Genomic DNA, 9,595 nt, shown 5'->3' on the forward strand with positions numbered 1-9,595 from the left:
AGGTGTGGTGTTTTCTCTGGTTCTGCAGGTGTAGGATGCAGTTGTGGCACGGAGGAGCCGAGTGCTGAGGCTGAGCAGGTAAGAGGGGGCAGCTTGTCGTTGAGAGCTTTATCATTTGGTTGGGTGGTGTCGGGCTGCCTCTCAGTAATGTCTTTTGTTGTGCTTTTTTCAGGTGCTGTGGGGGGCCTCTTCCGGGATGGCTGAGGATTTGAGGTGAGTGGCACGGTGTGCCTTTTGTAGTAGGGCTGTTGGGTGCTGCCTGGCAGAAGAGTAACTTTGTGTTGTTTTTCCCAGGTGCTGTGGGTGTCGTAGTGCTGGGCAGGATGTCTGAGTTTGGAAGGGACGTGTTTCAGGTGAGCGGAGGGACCGTGTTGTTTTGGAGGGGGGTGTTTTTTGGGGAAGAGGCTGGAGCTGTGTGGCATGCAGGTGATGGTTTGTGCTCTGTTTTGGCAGGTGGTGAGGGCGAAGGTTTGTGAGTGAAGGAAGGTCAGAGAGGAGGTGCCTGGCATCGAGGCTGGCTCTTGAGGATGGACGGTGATGCACGGCAGTGCCCAAGCTAAGTGGAGGGGGCCAAGGGTGTTGGTGTGTCTTGGGTGGTGTGGGTGTGTGGGGGGGTGTGTGCGTGTGCTGCCAGTCATTGCAGTGTGGAGGCCTCGTGAGGGTGGGTGCTGTGTGTGAGGTAGAGGGAGAGGTGGGTGTGGTAGTCCGGGCTGCTCCAGCCAGTGTCTGTGTTGTTGTGTGTTGTGTTCGGTGTGTGTTGTAGGTGTCCTGTGTTTTGCTCAGGTCTTGATGTTGCTCTTGTTCTTTGTGCTCATGGAGCATGGCACAGATGTTGCATCGGTAGCATGGTAGGCATCCGGAGGCTTTTGAGTGGCCCGAGTGCTCAGCATTGTGCCAATGGATCATATCTCCTTCTGTGCTGCCTGTGAGAAGGGCTGGTGTGTTGCACTGAATTAGCATCATAGCTGTCTGTGGCTGGCCATCTTTGTGGTGATGTTTGAGCGCTTGGCGGCCGCTCCTCGCTCGTCTTCTGCGGCGGCCGCTCCTCGCTCGTCTTCTGCGGCGGCCGCTCCTCGCTCGTCTTCTGCGGCGGCCGCTCCTCGCTCGTCTTCTGCGGCGGCCGCTCCTCGCTCGTCTTCTGCGGCGGCCGCTCCTCGCTCGTCTTCTGCGGCGGCCGCTCCTCGCTCGTCTTCTGCGGCGGCCGCTCCTCGCTCGTCTTCTGCGGCGGCCGCTCCTCGCTCGTCTTCTGCGGCGGCCGCTCCTCGCTCGTCTTCTGCGGCATCCTTTCAGGGTTTTCTTGCCTGCATGGTCGCAGCCTTGGGTCCTTTTGGCCAGCCTCTTGTGCTTCCGTAGTCCTGGCTTTGCTGGCCCCTTGCTGTCAGAGCTTGTGGCATTTGACTCTTTCTTAGGCTTCTCCTGAGGCTGTGAGGTGCACGGTTGTGCTGTTGTAGGGCTTTGTGGCCAGCAGGGTCTTATGCATGGGAATCGTTCTTTCTGCCTAGGGCTTTGCTCTGTGTTTGTGTGTGCTGTTTGTGTGTGTGCATGTTTGTTTGGAGCTGGAGGTGCCTTGCCTGTGGGTTTTAGCGATGGCAGCGTGCAGAGTGGAGTGGTGATGGGGAGTGGAATGGGGATAGGTCTGCCTTTGGGTGCTGCAGTTTGTGTTGCTTTTGCACATGCAGAGCAGTGTTCCAGGTACTCGAGGGAGATGGAGGAAGACCGAGACGTGCTCTAAGGAGGTGAGCTTGTGAGTGTTGTTGGCAAGAGAGTGTTCTGGGTGGCGGTTTGCTGAATGCTTTTTGTTTTGTGTTTGTAGGTGGGAAGCTGTGAGGCAAGTGGGTTGCTTGTGCCTAGGAGGAGCCTGGCCAGGTGAGTGTTGGTGTGCGAGATGGAGCAGAGCATAGTGTGGGGTTGTTGGTGCTGTGCCTGTTGCTCAGTGCTGTTCTGGTTTTGCAGGTGCGTGACCGAGGTCAGTGTAGCCTCCTGTAGCCTGACAGTGGGGACAGGTGAGTGGCGCAGGTAAAGTTGTGGGAGCAAGGGGTGGGTGTGGATGGGCTGTGCTTTTGCAAACATCCCCTCAAGGTGTGGTGTTTTCTCTGGTTCTGCAGGTGTAGGATGCAGTTGTGGCGTGGAGGAGCCGAGTGCTGAGATGGAGGCAGAGGAGGTGAGAGGGGCAGCTTGTCGTTGAGAGCTTTATTCTGTGGTTGGGTGGTGTCGGGCTGCCTCTCAGTAATGTCTTTTGTTGTGCTTTTTCAGGTGCTGTGGGGGGCCTTTTCCCGGATGGCTGAGGATTTGAGGTGAGTGGCACGGTGTGCCGTTTGTAGTAGGGCTGTTGGGTGCTGCCTGGCAGAAGAGTAACTTTGTGTTGTTTTTCCCAGGTGCCGTGGGTGTCCTAGTGCTGAGCAGGATCTCTGAGTTTGGAAGGGATGTGTTTCAGGTGAGTGGAGGGACCGTGTTGTTTTGGAGGGGGGTGTTTTTTGGGGAAGAGGCTGGAGCTGTGTGGCATGCAGGTGATGGTTTGTGCTCTGTTTTGGCAGGTGGTGAGGGCGAAGGTTTGTGAGTGAAGGAAGATCAGAGAGGAGGTGCCTGGCATCGAGGCTGGCTCTTGAGGATGGACGGTGATGCACGGCAGTGCCCAAGCTAAGTGGAGGGGGCCAAGGGTGTTGGTGTGTCTTGGGCGGTGTGTGTGGGTGTGTGTGTGTGTGTGTGTGTGTGCTGCCAATCAGTGTCGTGTGGAGGCCTCCTGAGGGTGGGTGCTGTGTGTGAGGCAGAGGGGGGTGTGGTAGTCTGGGCAGCTCCAGCCAGTGTCTGTGTTGTTGTGTGCTGTGTTCGGTGTGTGTTGTAGGTGTCCTGTGTTTTGCTCAGGGCTTGATGTTGCTCTTGTCCTGTGTGATGGTGGAGCATGGTGTAAACTTTGCAGGGCTAGGGTGTTAGGCATCTGCAGGCTATTGAGTGGCCTGAGCGCTCAGCTTTGCGTCGAGGGACGGTGTCTCCTTGTGTGCCGCCCACCAAAAGGGTTGGTGTGTTGCGCTGAATTTGCATCGTAGCTGTCTGTGGCCGCTCATCTCTGTGGCGATACTGCTCGCCTTCCGCGGCCGTTCATCTTTGTGGCGATGCTCCTTGCCTTCCGCGGCCGCTCTTCCTCGCCTTCCGCGGCCGTTCATCTTTGTGGCGATGCTCCTTGCCTTCCGCGGCCGCTCTTCCTCGCCTTCCGCGGCCGCTCATCTTTGTGGCGATGCTCTTCCTCGCCTTCCGTGGCTGCTCATCTTCGCGGTGATGCTCTTCCTCGCCTTCCGCAGCCGCTCTTCCTTGCCTTCATGGCATGCTTTCAGGGTTTTCTTCCCTGTGTGGTTGTGGTCTTGGGTCTTTCTGGCCAGCCTCTTGTGCATTGATGGTCCTGGCTTTGCTGGCTGGTTTCTGTCACGGAGCGTGGCGTTTGACTTTCCTGGGCTTCTCCCGAGCCTCTGAGCCGCACAGTTGTGGCATCGAAGGGTTTGTGGCCTGCAGGGTCCTATGCGTGAGAACTGTTCTTTCTGCCTAGGGCTTTGTTCTGTGTTTGTGTGTGCTGTGTGTGAGTGTGCATGTTTGTTTGGGGCTGGAGGTGCGTTGCCTGTGGGTTTTACCAATGGCAGTGTGCAGCATGGAGTGGTGAAGGGGAGTGGAATGGGGATAGGTCTGCCTTTGGGTGCTGCAGTTTGTGTTGCTTTTGCAGATTCAGAGCAGTGTTGTGGGTGCCTGAGGGAGACTGAGGAAGACTGAGATGTGCACTAAGGAGGTGAGCTTGTGAGTGCTGTTTGCAGGAGGGTGTCTTGGGCAGCGGTTCCCTGAACAATGTTTGTTTTGTGTTTGTAGGTGGGAAGCCATGAGGCAAGTGGGTTGCTTGTGCCTAGGAGGAGCCTGGCCAGGTGAGTGTTGGTCTGCGAGATGGAGCAGAGCATAGTGTGGGGTTGTTGGTGCTGTGCCTGTTGCCCGGTGCTGTTCTGGTTTTGCAGGTGCGTGACTGAGCTCAGTGTAGCCTCCTGTAGCCTGACAGTGGGGACAGGTGAGTGGCGCAGGTAAAGTTGTGGGAGCAAGGGGTGGGTGTGGATGGGCTGTGCTTTTGCAAACATCCCCTCAAGCTGTGGTATTGTCTCTGGTTCTGCAGGTGTAGGATGCAGTTGTGGCGTGGAGGAGCCGAGTGCTGAGATGGAGGCTGAGCAGGTAAGAGGGGCAGCTTGTCGTTGAGAGCTTTATCATTTGGTTGGGTGGTGTCGGGCTGCCTCTCAGTAATGTCTTTTGTTGTGCTTTTTCAGGTGCTGTGGGGGGCCTCTTCCCGGATGGCTGAGGATTTGAGGTGAGTGGCACGGTGTGCCTTTTGTAGTAGGGCTGTTGGGTGCTGCCTGGCAGAAGAGTAACTTTGTGTTGTTTTTCCCAGGTGCTTGGGTGTCCTAGTGCTGGGCAGGATGTCTGAGTTTGGAACGGACGTGTTTCAGGTGAGTGGAGGGACCGTGTTGTTTTGGAGGGGGGTGTTTTTTGGGGAAGAGGCTGGAGCCGTGTGGCATGCAGGTGATGGCTTGTGCTCTGTTTTGGCAGGTGGTGAGGGCGAAGGTTTGTGAGTGAAGGAAGATCAGAGAGGAGGTGCGTGGCATCGAGGCTGGCTCTTGAGGATGGACGGTGATGCACAGCAGTGCCCAAGCTAAGTGGAGGGGGCCAAGGGTGTTGGTGTGTCTTGGGTGGTGTGGGGGGGGGGGGTGTGTGTATGCGTGTGGTGCCAATCAGTGTAGTGTGGAGGCCTCCTGAGGGTGGGTGCTGTGTGTGAGGCAGAGGTGGGTGTGGTAGTCTGGGCAGCTCCAGCCAGTGTCTGTGTTGTTGTGTGCTGTGTTCTGTGTGTGTTGTAGGTGTCCTGTGTTTTGCTCAGGTCTTGATGTTGCTCTTGTCCTGTGTGATGGTGGAGCACGGTGTAAACTTTGCAGGGCTAGGCATCCGCAGGCTATTGAGTGGCCTGAGCGCTCAGCGTTGCGTCGAGGGATGGTGTCTCCTTGTGTGCCGCCCACCAAAAGGGTCGGTGTGTTGCGCTGAATTAGCATCGTAGCTGTCTGTGGCCGCTCATCTCTGTGGCGATAGTGCTCGCCTTCCGCGGCCGTTCGTCTTTGTGGCGATGCTCCTCGCCTTCCGCGGCCGCTCTTCCTTGCCTTCTGCGGCTGTTCATCTTTGCGGCTATGCTCTTCCTTGCCTTCTGCGGGCGTTCATCTTTGCGGCGATGCTCTTCCTCGCCTTCTGTGGCTGCTCTTCCTTGCATTCCGTCGCCGTTCATCTTTGTGGCGATGCTCTTCCTTACCTTCCATGGCTGCTCTTCCTCGCCTTCTGCGGCCATTCATCTTTGTGGCGATGCTCTTCCTTGCCTTCTGCGGACGCTCTTCCTTGCATTCCGTGGCCGTTCATCTTTGTGGCGATGCTCTTCCTTGCCTTCCATGGCTGCTCTTCCTCGCCTTCTGCGGCCATTCATCTTTGTGGCGATGCTCTTCCTTGCCTTCCGCGGCTGCTCTTCCTCACCTTCGTGGCATGCTTTCAGGGTGGTCTTCCCTGTGTGGTTTCAGCCTTGGATCTTTCTGGCCGGCCTCTTGTGCATTGATGGTCCTGGCTTTGCTGGCTGCTTTCTGTCACGGACCGTGGTGTTTGACTTTCCTGGGCTTCTCTTGAGCCTCTGAGCTGCACAGTTGTGGCATTGTAGGGCTTTGTGGCCCGCAGGGTCCTATGCGTGAGAACTGTTCTTTCTGCCTAGGGCTTTGTTCTGTGTTTGTGTGTGCTGCGTGTGAGCGTGCATGTTTGTTTGGGGCTGGAGGTGCGTTGCCTGTGGGTTTTACCAATGGCAGTGTGCAGCATGGAGTGGTGAAGGGGAGTGGAATGGGGATAGGTCTGCCTTTGGGTGCTGCAGTTTGTGTTGCTTTTGCAGATGCAGAGCAGTGTTGTGGGTGCCTGAGGGAGATGGAGGAAGACCGAGATGTGCACTAAGGAGGTGAGCTTGTGAGTGTTGTTGGCAAGAGAGTGTTCTGGGTGGTGGTTTGCTGAATGCTTTTTGTTTTGTGTTTGTAGGTGGGAAGCCGTGAGGCAAGTGGGTTGCTTGTGCCTAGGAGGAGCCCGGCCAGGTGAGTGTTGGTGTGAGAGATGGAGCAGAGCGTGGAGTGGGGCTGTTGTGTTGTTGGTGCTGTGTCTGTTGCCCGGTGCTGTTCTGGTTTTGTAGGTGTGTGGCAGAGCTTGGCGTGGCCTCCTGTAGCCTGACAGTGGGGAAGGGTGAGCGGCACAGCTAAAGGTGTGGGAGCAAGGGGTGGGTGTGGACAGGCTGTGGTTTTGTGGCCATCCCCTCAAGGTGTGGTATTGTCTCTGACTTTGCAGGTGCAGGATGCAGTTGTGGTGTGGAGAAGCTGAGTGCTGAGGCGGAGGCTGAGCAGGTAAGAGGGGGCAGCTTGTTGTTGAGAGCTTTATTCTGTGGTTGGGTGGTGTCGGGCTGCCTCTCAGTAATGTCTTTTGTTGTGTTTTTTTCAGGTGCTGTGGGGGGTGTCTTCCCAGATGGCTGAGGATTTGAGGTGAGTGGCACGGTGTGCCCTTTGTAGTAGGGCTGTTGGGTGCTGCCTGGCAGAAGAGTAACTTTGTGTTGTTTTTCCCAGGTGCTGTGGGTGTCCTAGTGCTGGGCAGGATGTCTGAGTTTGGAAGGGACGTGTTTCAAGTGAGCGGAGGGACCGTGTTGTTTCGGCGGAGGGTGTTTTTTGGGGAAGAGGCTGGAGCTGTGTGGCATGCAGGTGATGGTTTGTGCTCTGTTTTGGCAGGTGGTGAGGGCGAAGGTTTGTGAGTGAAGGAAGGTCAGAGAGGAGGTGCCTGGCATCGAGGCTGGCTCTTGAGGATGGATGGTGACGCACGGCAGTGCCCAAGCTAAGTGGAGGGGGCCAAGGGTGTTGGTGTGTCTTGGGTGGTGTGGGTGTGTGCCTGGGCTGCCAGTCATTACAGTGTGGAGGCCTCGTGAGGGTGGGTGCTGTGTGTGAGGTAGAGGGAGAGGTGGGTGTGGTAGTCCGGGCAGCTCCAGCCTGTGTCTGTGTTGTTGTGTGCTGTGTTCTGTGTGTGTTGTAGGTGTCCTGTGTTTTGCTCAGGTGTTGATGTTGGTCTTGTCCTGTGTGCTCATGGAGCATGGCACAGATGTTGCATCGGTAGCATGGTAGGCATCCGGAGGCTTTTGAGTGGCCCGAGTGCTCAGCATTGTGCCAATGGATCATATCTCCTTCTGTGCTGCCTGTGAGAAGGGCTGGTGTGTTGCACTGAATTAGCATCATAGCTGTCTGTGGCTGGCCATCTTTGTGGTGATGTTTGAGTGCTTGTCGGCCGCTCCTCGCTCGTCTTCTGCGGCGGCCGCTCCTCGCTCGTCTTCTGCGGCGGCCGCTCCTCGCTCGTCTTCTGCGGCGGCCGCTCCTCGCTCGTCTTCTGCGGCGGCCGCTCCTCGCTCGTCTTCTGCGGCGGCCGCTCCTCGCTCGTCTTCTGCGGCGGCCGCTCCTCGCTCGTCTTCTGCGGCGGCCGCTCCTCGCTCGTCTTCTGCGGCGGCCGCTCCTCGCTCGTCTTCTGCGGCGGCCGCTCCTCGCTCGTCTTCTGCGGCGGCCGCTCCTCGCTCGTCTTCTGCGGCGGCCGCTCCTCGCTCGTCTTCTGCGGCGGCCGCTCCTCGCTCGTCTTCTGCGGCGGCCGCTCCTCGCTCGTCTTCTGCGGCGGCCGCTCCTCGCTCGTCTTCTGCGGCGGCCGCTCCTCGCTCGTCTTCTGCGGCGGCCGCTCCTCGCTCGTCTTCTGCGGCGGCCGCTCCTCGCTCGTCTTCTGCGGCGGCCGCTCCTCGCTCGTCTTCTGCGGCGGCCGCTCCTCGCTCGTCTTCTGCGGCGGCCGCTCCTCGCTCGTCTTCTGCGGCGGCCGCTCCTCGCTCGTCTTCTGCGGCGGCCGCTCCTCGCTCGTCTTCTGCGGCGGCCGCTCCTCGCTCGTCTTCTGCGGCGGCCGCTCCTCGCTCGTCTTCTGCGGCGGCCGCTCCTCGCTCGTCTTCTGCGGCGGCCGCTCCTCGCTCGTCTTCTGCGGCGGCCGCTCCTCGCTCGTCTTCTGCGGCGGCCGCTCCTCGCTCGTCTTCTGCGGCGGCCGCTCCTCGCTCGTCTTCTGCGGCGGCCGCTCCTCGCTCGTCTTCTGCGGCGGCCGCTCCTCGCTCGTCTTCTGCGGCATCCTTTCAGGGTTTTCTTGCCTGCATGGTCGCAGTCTTGGGTCCTTTTGGCCAGCCTCTTGTGCTTCCGTAGTCCTGGCTTTGCTGGTCCCTTGCTGTCACAGCTTGTGGCATTTGATTCTTTCTTAGGCTTCTCCTGAGCCTCTGAGGTGCACGGTTGTGCTGTTGTAGGGCTTTGTGGCCAGCAGGGTCTTATGCATGGGAATCGTTCTTTCTGCCTAGGGCTTTCCTCTGTGTTTGGGTGTGCTGTTTGTGTGTGTGCATGTTTGTTTGGAGCTGGAGGTGCCTTGCTTGTGGGTTTTAGCGATGGCAGCGTGCAGAGTGGAGTGGTGATGGGGAGTGGAATGGGGATAGGTCTGCCTTTGGGTGCTGCAGTTTGTGTTGCTTTTGCACATGCAGAGCAGTGTTGTGGGTACTCAAGGGAGACGGAGGAAGACTGAGATGTGCACTAAGGAGGTGAGCTTGTGAGTGCTGTTTGCAGGAGGGTGTCTTGGGCAAGTTCCCTGAACAATGTTTGTTTTGTGTTTGTAGGTGGGAAGCCATGAGGCAAGTGGGTTGCCTGTGCCTAGGAGGAGCCTGGCCAGGTGAGTGTTGGTCTGCGAGATGGAGCAGAGCATAGTGTGGGGTTGTTGGTGCTGTGTCTGTTGCCCGGTGCTGTTCTGGTTTTGCAGGTGCGTGGCCGAGGTCAGTGTAGCCTCCTGTAGCCTGACAGTGGGGACAGGTGAGTGGCGCAGGTAAAGTTGTGGGAGCAAGGGGTGGGTGTGGATGGGCTGTGCTTTTGCAAACATCCCCTCAAGCTGTGGTATTGTCTCTGGTTCTGCAGGTGTAGGATGCAGTTGTGGCGTGGAGGAGCCGAGTGCTGAGATGGAGGCTGAGCAGGTAAGAGGGGCAGCTTGTCGTTGAGAGCTTTATTCTGTGGTTGGGTGGTGTCGGGCTGCCTCTCAGTAATGTCTTTTGTTGTGCTTTTTCAGGTGCTGTGGGGGGCTTCTTCCCGGATGGCTGAGGATTTGAGGTGAGTGGCACGGTGTGCCTTTTGTAGTAGGGCTGTTGGGTGCTGCCTGGCAGAAGAGTAACTTTGTGTTGTTTTTCCCAGGTGCTGTGGGTGTCCTAGTGCTGGGCAGGATGTCTGAGTTTGGAACGGACGTGTTTCAGGTGAGCGGAGGGACCGTGTTGTTTTGGAGGGGGGTGTTTTTTGGGGAAGAGGCTGGAGCTGTGTGGCATGCAGGTGATGGTTTGTGCTCTGTTTTGGCAGGTGGTGAGGGCGAAGGTTTGTGAGTGAAGGAAGGTCAGAGAGGAGGTGCGTGGCATCGAGGCTGGCTCTTGAGGATGGACGGTGATGCACGGCAGTGCCCAAGCTAAGTGGAGGGGGTCAAGGGTGTTGGTGTG

The 9,595-nt window shown here is 57.9% G+C and overlaps 1 long non-coding RNA gene across 1 annotated transcript; it reads left to right on the forward strand.

The window, feature by feature from the left end:
* The first annotated feature begins 8,205 nt into the window (after positions 1–8,205).
* Positions 8,206–9,090, forward strand: LOC138067566 (uncharacterized). Its single transcript, XR_011141752.1, has 4 exons — positions 8,206–8,665; positions 8,741–8,793; positions 8,881–8,930; positions 9,033–9,090. It is a non-coding gene; the product is annotated as an uncharacterized lncRNA (long non-coding RNA).
* The last annotated feature ends 505 nt before the right edge of the window (positions 9,091–9,595 follow it).

This window comes from Struthio camelus, chromosome 5 (genome assembly GCF_040807025.1).
Source record: "Struthio camelus isolate bStrCam1 chromosome 5, bStrCam1.hap1, whole genome shotgun sequence".
Classification (NCBI taxonomy): Eukaryota; Metazoa; Chordata; class Aves; order Struthioniformes; family Struthionidae; genus Struthio; species Struthio camelus.